Source organism: Drosophila obscura, unplaced genomic scaffold, assembly GCF_018151105.1.
Source record: "Drosophila obscura isolate BZ-5 IFL unplaced genomic scaffold, ASM1815110v1 contig_29, whole genome shotgun sequence".
Classification (NCBI taxonomy): Eukaryota; Metazoa; Arthropoda; class Insecta; order Diptera; family Drosophilidae; genus Drosophila; species Drosophila obscura.
The window spans coordinates 2,197,803-2,207,427 of record NW_024542816.1 but is presented as its reverse complement, the minus strand read 5'-3'; the positions used below and the strand labels follow the sequence as shown (position 1 = coordinate 2,207,427).

Genomic DNA, 9,625 nt, shown 5'->3' with positions numbered 1-9,625 from the left:
GGTGGGGTGATCCCGTGCCTGTCTTTCGGATCTTAGTCACACTCACACAAATCCAATAAGCTCCGAAAATATAGCGTAGCTGTGGGCATATCATTTATTCATGTTAGCGTAACAGCGCTCTGTTAGCGCAGCAGCGCCGCTTCTGTTAATAGCTGAACAGACAACTGTTGAGTGAATGAGAGGCCAGGCCACATCAGCAGAGAGCCAGCTCCTGTGATGGCGCTGCACTGAGCAATGCAGCAATTATTCGAAAGGTATGACCATCTCGCTCTTTGGTGGCCTAAGTTGTTTTCTATTCCTTCACACCCGCTCCATTACTTTAGTGGCTACGGTTCGTTTTCCGCCGCCAGACAACGCATATTTCTATATCTTAATAAATAAATACCTAAAAATTAATATAAACGATTATGGGCAAACACATGCTGTCGTAGTGCTGGGTACTAAGGCCTACCAAAAAAGAGGCCGCCACCTTATGAAACGTTATACCATGCACAGAGCTGGCAGAAGCAGAACAATTTTCTCTCTCGTGGCGTTAGGTTGGCACCTCCGCGCGCGCTCTGGCATTTTTGTCCGTCTTGTCTCGTTTCGTTTCGTTGCGTCTCTCGCTTTCGCGTCCGCAATGTTTGTGTTTGTTTGTTAACAATATATTAGCAATGTTTTTTTCTGTGTTTCGTGCTATCGTGTCTTTTTTTTATTGACAAAAGCAGCGTGCGTGTGTGTTTAAGTGTTTTGTGGGTGTGTGCGTTCGAGCCTTCCTCAACACAGCAGCGCAGCAGAGCAGAGCAGTGGCAGCGCAGTGGCAGTGCAAATGCAAAAGCAAAAGGGCAGTGCAAAACCATTGCAATGCTAGAGCAAAAACTGAACAGCAGTGGCAGTGCAACAACAACAACAACAAGTGCCCAAGTGCATGCAGACAAACAACAATAAAGAGCGGGAGTGCCCTCTCCTCTCCTCGCCTCTCCCGACAGCCCTTGAAATCAATGCGACGACAGCTGTTGGCTCCGAAGAAAATTTACCGTAGACTTTTTGCCCAAAAACAAAGGCAGCGGCTGAAGCTTAAGCAGCGAGAAAAGTGTGTGTTTATCAAGTTTTGTTGTTGCCTGCGCGCGCTGTCAAGGCGCTCTCACGTGTTGGCGCCGACTGCGACGCCAACGTGGGCAGAGCAGCAGTTGTAAAAGTAGTAGGAGCAGAAGTAGGAGCAAGAGCTCCCTCTGCCGACGTGACGTCGGCGTTGATAAATGTGAATGCAAAAAGGAAATTCCCATGCGGCCGTTTATTGTACATTACACCCCCCCACCCGCCACCACCCACCGGCGACGACAGTGATGCTGCTGCTGCGACGCTAAAGATGATGATGATGCTTGGACAGAGCAGCGAATTGCCGTTGGCCTGCTCACACACATAAGAGACGGAGCGACGCCAAGCAGCTGTGCCGCCAAAAAATATCAAAAGAGGGAGAGAGTGGTACGTATTGAATTGAAGAGAGATCCTTGCGATCAGGGTGCACATTTGCAATTAAGAAGAGGGCTCTCCTTGTGTTTTCACTGAAATAAAATATGCAACAATCGAAGAGAGGGTGCCAATCCCCTTGACTATTATGCTATGCTCCATGTCTGGCCAGTGGCCAGGGTATATTAAACAAAAGGTGAGGCATTCTCGCTGTCACAATAAATGGCAAAAACATCATAGGCTCCTTTCGTAAGAGCGTTCTCTGTGAATGCCTCACCTTGAATTCACGGATATTTTCTTTGATCATGACAGGTGGGCCCCACAATTTACTGCATTCCCGCTCTTCGTCTCTCTCTCTCTCTCTCCCTCTCACTCTGTCTCACCATATATAAGTATGTCAACATGTCAGACAGAGACAGACACATTTGTTGTTGCGTTTTTTGCAAATAAATGGCAGAGCAAAGAGATGGGGAAAAAATACTAGGAGCAGGAGACGGAAGAACATTAGTAAATCAAGAGAAAAACATTCTTGTGTTTGGTCGGGACGGGGAGGGAACAGTCGGCGAAAGACTGTTGGTCGCGGGGGGTGGGTGTGTGTGGGGCGGAACATACCTAACAATTCCATTGATTTTTCTTCTGGGAATTGTTGTTTGCCAGGGAAGCGTAGGAGTGAGTGGGTGTTGGGCGAAACGGCCTACTACACCCATTCGCGGCTCCTTGACGGCAGTAGTCCTTGGGCAGCACGCAAACACCCTCCCTCCCCCACTTGTTCTGCCCCTGGAATGACATCGTTCTTGTTGTTGTTTCCTTTTGCTCTTCGCTCTCTCTCTTTCCCTGTCTCTTCATTTCCTTGTCCTTTCCGTCTGTCCTGCTGTCGTTGAACTTTTTTGCGACCCACCGTCCCTCTCCCTCTCTCACTCCCACGTACAAATACTTATCTATGTCCCTTTCTCTCTCCCTGGCAGATAGTCGTGTAAGTAGCGGTTTTTTGCACTGCACCCTCGGGCGGTTGATCGTGTTTTATGGAAAACGGAATTTATGTTAATTTGTTGGTGCATACCACAGCCCCCTCTCCCCTCTTCCACTCTTGTTTTTGGTCTCCGAAATGCACCGGAATCCGGTGAAAAAATTATATGTGGTTTCGCCTTTGGAGGTTGCCATTGCCAAGCACCTAAGATCGAACGTCCCCATATGGCTGCTAGCCATTCATGATATGTTGACCCTTTGACAGAAAGGTGTGAAAAATAACGCAGCGAATGGTAATCTCTGATATTCTCTGATATGTAAAAAAAAAAAAAAATTAATTAAAGAAGAAAAAAAATAATAAAGTGAACCGATAAAAATGATTGCTAGCATCGCCGGATGGAACGTTCAGGATTGCTGTATACTGGATTGTGAAATCCCATGGCCATATTTTTGGACCATCTACCTAGCATAAGTAGCATATAAGCTGCATGACTCCATGGCTCCATTTTGAGTGCTCCCCTGAAGTACACATTCCCTGCAGCCGCAGTGGCAGTGGCAGCGGCAGCGAGTGGCGTCAGTGGCAGTCAGCCTACAATTGCCATTCAATTGACATTCCATGCTGCCACCTACTCGCATCGCGGCGCTCTTTCGCGCTGTCTCCTGTTTGTTGTCTGTCTCCTGTTTGTGTGTCCCTCTCCCTCCCTATCCCCAGTGACAAGTAAACTTTTTCATTCAAAGTGCATTTACCGTTCCATTCGTACGCTCTTTCTTTCGTCCCTAGGCTGCACTGCCAACACGTGGATACGTGCCTCTGTGCTTAGGCCACGGCCTGTGCCACTGTCCTGTCCTGTCCTGTCTGTCTGTCTGTCTGTCCTGTCTGTCTGTCCGCCTGCCTTGCCAACAATGTGCGCCTGGGCATTATCCAAGTGCAAGGGTGACAACCCTGCTGTTGCTCCCTCTTTTGCTATACCTCTTCCTTCCTCTAGTGTTGGGTATATTCTGTTCTGTTCTGTTATCATATTTGAGCGATCCACGACAGTTTGTGTGTCGGTCTTGGGCTATGACTTGTTGCCATTTTCTGTTATACATTTTCAGTGTCGTCCAGAACCCGAATCAAAAGGCAAACAGCTGGACTAACGAACTGTTATTTTTTACTAATATTTTGTACCTTTTCAGAGGTATCCTTCTGGTCGACTTTAGCAGTTCTCTCTCTTGTTTTGCTTTCGCCTTGTGATTTATCCTTTGTTGTGCCCAGTTCCCTGGGAAACACTTCAACACTTCTTCTGCTACTTCTGGCACTTTTCTCTGTTGGAGACAAAGCTTCTTTCGCCAGGAAAAATCCCAAAATTGAAAATTTGTTGCAAATAATTGGTTTTCCTATATTCCCTTTTCGCTTTCAGCTCTGCAAAAAAAAAGAATTTGATTGGAAAATGTGTGAAAAATCTACCACTTTATATGGGTCAAATCTTTGTCGACTCTTATCTCTGGAGATCCGTCTCTCGCTCTCTCCCTCTGGCTCTCTTTTCCTTTTGGTTTAGGTACGCGATAGATGCCTCATGTGCTGCCCCACGCACATGGCATAAACCTAATATAAAAGGAAACAAAACAGAGACAAAAAAAAGGGTTCTCTCTGTTGGGCAAGCTGAAGCAACAGCTGAAGGAATGTTGCCTGGGAAAGGGTATCCACAAAAAAAACGAGAAGGAACGTGTGAGTCGCTTCTGGGGACGCGACTCTACTTATACCCGTACTCAGTCAGTATGTACATTTTTGAGCTTATGATTTTTAAGAATTTTAGAATTTAAAAAAAAAAATTTTATATTTTACATTTTTTTGCTACATATGATATCTACATCTACATATACAATGTATATTATACATCTAACATGTAGATTGTACATGTTCCAATTAGATTCTACATCTCCTCCGCTAGGGGTTTCCCGCGCACTGAACGCGGCAGAGTGTGCGAGCGAGAAGGAAAATGAGTTGTGTTTTGCTTTTTGCGGGAGGGGGGGCAGGGGAAGCAACTGAAAATTAATTTCGTCATTCTGGCTATAATTATGATCCGATCTGATTCAGATTCTGCAGTCTGGTAGATATGGGCATTCTCTACGATACTGCGTTTTTAGTTTTATCGTATCTTTAAAATTGTGCCTGCCACAGATTTTCGTCCTTTGTGGGGGCGGCAGGGGGCGGGGCGAAATTTTGAAATACACTTGTAGCAGTGTGATATCACATGAGTCTGGAAACCAAATTTGGTTACCCTAACTCTTATAGTCTCTGAGATCCAGGCGCTCAACAAGACGGACGGACGGACGGACGGACGGACGGACGGACAGACAGACATGGCTATATCGACTCGGCTATTGATGCTGATCAAGAATATATATACTTTATGGGGTCGGAAAATTTTCCTTCTCTGCGTTACACACATCCACTTTTACCACAAATCTAATATACCCCTTAACTCTTTTTTGAGTACGGGTATAAAAAACGAGAAGAGAATTCTGCAGTGCCTGTGGAAATTGCAAATGTTTTGTGCTGCATTTCCTCGGCGCTGTCTTGGAGGAGACGTGGCCGGAAATGTGGAGGAAACTTTAATAAAAACATGTCAAGAGCACTTTACGCTATTCGTAGGCAGCAGCACCGCACCACCGCACCACCCACCACCTGCAACAGCCTGCTGCAATCCTGCTGCACCCACCGACTGCTACAGACCGCAGCAGTTTTTGTTTTTCGACTTGACCAAGTTTATTGCCTGCCATATGCAATTGCCATAGATTATTTTTGGGGTTAGGTGGGTGGCGGGGAGGAGTACTGTGTGGACATGGCAAAGGCGTCCCAGATTTCTGCCACGCCCACTGCAATCAGAGCCAAAAATAAAATAAAACCCAGAAAGCCAGCCAGCTCCAAACTGAAGCTCGACTCCGTTCTGTGTCCTGTGTGTGTCCCGTGTGTGTGTGTGTGTGTGTGTGTCCAGCCCGTTGGCTGTTTCTACGCCAATTGCTACGTGATGTTGCCTCACTTTTTGGCCAATTTTTGGAAGCAGCTAAAGCAGAGACGCCCCCATGCTCCATGCAGTTAAGTCTGCAATTTGAAACTTTCATTTATCTGCCAGGATCTACTCGTATAAGAACTATACTTGAGGTTGAAACATTATCCTAGGCGATGTCTAGAAGATAGAGTTACATACTCTGGGATGCATTCGCTTATGGGAAATTTCCACAGCGACTAAATTTGTCATTGAAAAGTGGACAAGGGTATTTATATTTCAATCAAATAATAAACATGTTTCTCCTCCAGGTGTGTGCTCTGGAGGGGAAGGTTTTTTTTACCGACATTCGATTCATTCATTGGCCTTGGCCTGCACGTTAATCGAAGTGGTTTGTTAACTGCCAAAAATGAGTCCTTAGAGCCTTAGAGAGATGTAACTGCGATTTCCACGCCCACACACAATCGGAGCGGCCCTTCCTACTCCTACTGCCAGTTTGCTGCGAGGCAAAGACGATTTCCAAAAACTGCTGTACATTTAATTAATTATTTATACACAAGAAAAGGTAAACGTGCCGACGACGATGAGGATGAGGACGAGGACGGGGCCAAGACACGCGAATAACCCCCAAGCCCAGAAAAGAGCCAAAGTCAGAGTCAGTAGCAGCGGAGACCCTCCGTAACCGTAGGAAACATTTTACGATACATCGTCGACATCGTTTTTTGCATAATTGATTAAATGACTGGATATATAAAACGGCAACGGGAACGTACGAGGCGACTGAGTGGCTGTGTGGGTGGCTGTTCGCTGCACGGACAGGCAGGCCGGAGGTTGGTTGTGCCTGGCAGCTCTGCCGCCGTAAATGAGAATTTACGGCATAAAGAAATCAAGCAGCAGCAGCAGCAGGATATAGCAGCAACTTTTCTACACGTGTGTGTGGGACAGACAGACAGACAGCCGGATGGATGCTTCGGATGTTGCATGCTTGGGATGCTTATGTTGTGGGGTGTTGGTAAATGTTGTGATTATTGGCTAAATGAAAAATGCAAGGAATCGTCCTGGCAAACGTCGTGCTACATCCTACCGTGTCGTTGTCATCATCATCGTCATCGTTTTCTTGGTTTTTGTTTGTTTTTTTTTTGTTTTTTTTTTTGATAGTTTGTTGGCTAATCGACTGCTTGCCATAAAACCGCCTGGCAAGCCAGGATATAAGATGAAATGACCCTGACACTGACGAACAGAAGGACAGAAGGAGGAAGGGAGAAACAGAGACAGGTAGAGAGAGATAGATGATGTGGATGAATGGGGATATACATATGATGCTCGGAAGGAGAAGCTTTTGAGTAGTCAAATTATTGCACGCTTGTAATTTGGTTGTCTTTTGGGGGAAGAGAATCTCTGGTTCTTGTGAGAAGGATTATTTGATGAGAGATGCTGCTATTGAGCGTAGATGTTGGGCTAATGCAGGGCTCTTCTAAATGAATCTTCTGCCGATAGATTTGAATTTTACCCATAAAAATGCTCCAATAACACCTCTCTTTTGAGTGAATTCCTCTACCTGTCGTTTAATTGACATTTCTCTGTGTGGGTGTTTGCGGGTGCCATGCGGATTTCCCCCATTTTGTTCGTTGTTTTCATTGTTTGTTTTCATTGATGGCCCCGATTTCAAACCATTTGAACTTTGAACCTTTTTGCCAAAGACAATAACAAACAGCCAGACAGGCAGCCAGGCAGGCAGGCACTCGTTTCTCCTTCATGTCCTTAGCTCTGGCTATAACATGCAACCCCCTCTACCACCTTCCACCGTGTGTGTCTGTCAGGCCAAGCACTTGGAGCCACACTGCCACCAGCCGCCATATGCTAATGGCTCGTTGTGTCCCTGTGTGTGTATTGTGTATTTGTGTGTGTTTAGCGCATGTTTGTGTATATGCTTTTGGCATAGCGAGTGCATTTTCTTGTCAACGCTGACATTTCCTGCACTTCCTTGTTTTTTTTTTTGTTTTCCAACCTCAAACCTCGTCCGGAAAACAGTCCATCCAACAAACCCACACGCCACACCTCTCTAGCCCACCCACACATTTCTGCCATCTCTCAGCGCGCTGTCATTTCTCGTTTAATGAGCATTTCCCTTTTGTTTTCATGTTCTGTGTCGCTCGCTTGGATGATAAAAGCCAGGAATTATGATTGCTCCACATTCACAGTTGCACGGGCAGGGGTACGGTACGGAGTACGGGGTATGAGTGCGCTCACCACAGAACCATTCCCCCGCATGGGGAGTGGATGTAGGATGCAGGGCAAAAGGATGGTTACAGTTTCAGCTGAAACGAGCAGCGAATAAATATAGTGAAATCTGTACAGAAGAATCGGATATGTGATACCTTGAATCCCGATAATCGATATACCGGCAAAAACAAGGTCATGGCCGTACTCTTTATTATGGTTTCTTCTGCCAATCACGAGATTCTCATCCTCTGTTGGTGCCTACCGCTACCCCCCACCCCTCCACCGACAAACCAAGGTGCTGCCTTGTTTAATCGATGGCGTCAATCGCACTCCCCTCTCTCTCTGTCTCTCTGTGTGGGGCACTGCTGCGAATAACTGTGGCATGTTGAAACAATTGCTTGCTATTTTTATAAAAAAAAGAAAATGTACAAAACGTGGAGGCAGAAAATAAATAATTTATGAACAGTTTCTTGCATCGATTGTACTTTGGATTGACTTCTCGCATTGTGGCATGTGGGAGTGGATTGTTGAAAGATATTTCGATTTTGCCCCCTCCGCAACCTTGGTCAAACTTTTGGCCATATATCTAACAGGGCGTTAACAGATGGTGAACTCTGTAATCAAAGGCATACCATTAACAGAGCTGTGTTTAAATTATTAACAGAGCTCGTAAATAATGTGAGCATTACAGTGCTCTCCTCCATGTAACAGCCTCGGAGAGCCACCATGCCATGCTCTGGTGTAAGAGAGTAGCGAGCGCGTGCTTGTGTTTTGTGTTTGTGTGTGTGTGGGAGCCCAAGCGATGTCTGAGCCGAGGCGCAAGTTATACCCCGCTACATGCAGAGCACCAGAGGTATGCTTTACCTCATGTTTGTGCCATGTAACAACCAAAATCAAGCTAAGCAGTACACATATAATGCACTCATAAATTATATTATCACTATCGTATATTCGATTATAAGCATGTACATATGTATGTTAATATTAGCCACCGAAGCAGCGCGAGAGCTGACGTTTAGTACTCCCTTTCGATGGTTACAGCGTATCTGATTGTCGAGACGCGGTTTTTATTTTTTTTTCATTCTCTCTTGTATTTTTTCTTGTAAATGAGCATTTGACGTTGACGTTTCGACTGCGGCGACTGCGACAGCGACAGCGACTGCAGCAACAGTAGTCACCCTACTCCCTCTCTCTCTCTCTCTCTCTTGCTGCTTACTGACTTTCGTTGTTTTTGCAGTCCATTGACTTTTACAGTTTGCTCTTTTGTTGTTGTTGGTTTGGTATTTCTTTTCGTATGAATTTTCGTACCTCTGGCGCGCGGAAAGGTAGCCTTTTTTTTTTTTGGTGTCGTGTCCCCTCTCCGTGGGTGTGGGAATGAGATTTTTACGATCTATGGATGCCGCAATATTTAGAGAAAAAGCAAAACACAAAATCCGAAGCTCCCCCCAAAATAATTCTGATTATTGTTTCAGTCTCAGGCGCGTGAATAAAAACAAAAGTACCGTTCGCATTCCAATTGGATCGGATTGCAGTGTTTTCTTCTTGGAAAAACTTCATACATACATACATATGTACATATGTATGTGCCTACACTCCCCTCTACTGGTATCAAATCTTGTTGTTTTGATGCATTCGTCTGCACTCCCCGCCGTCTTGTATATTAATGATGATGCAACTTCAATTCAGAGCCGGACTCCAAAGTCTTGTCATTCCATATCGCATAACATGGCACACACAAACACACGCACTCAAACATATGTACATATATACATACAAATGTACATATGTACATACTGAAATCGTTGTTTATTTATGGTGTATTTGCATATTGTTCTTGTCTCTGTTTTATGCGGCTGCCGTTGTTATTGCTGCATTTTAATTAAGATAACTTCACTTTATGACACATCCACCTCCTCTTCCTCCTCCTTGTTCCAATCACGGCTATTCGCCTATCGTCTCGCCTGCTCCTCTGCTTCGGGGCCTGCGCCCGTCACTCA

At 45.4% G+C, this 9,625-nt stretch overlaps 1 protein-coding gene across 1 annotated transcript in view; it reads left to right on the top strand.

Moving 5' to 3' along the window:
- Nucleotides 1-1,294: 1,294 nt before the first annotated feature.
- The window catches only part of LOC111078240 (uncharacterized protein CG43867), a 140,740-nt gene continuing 132,409 nt past the window's right edge, over nucleotides 1,295-9,625 (top strand). Inside the window, 1 exon segment of the mRNA XM_022372815.2 lies at nucleotides 1,295-1,464. The gene's annotated coding sequence lies outside the window, so the exon portion shown is untranslated.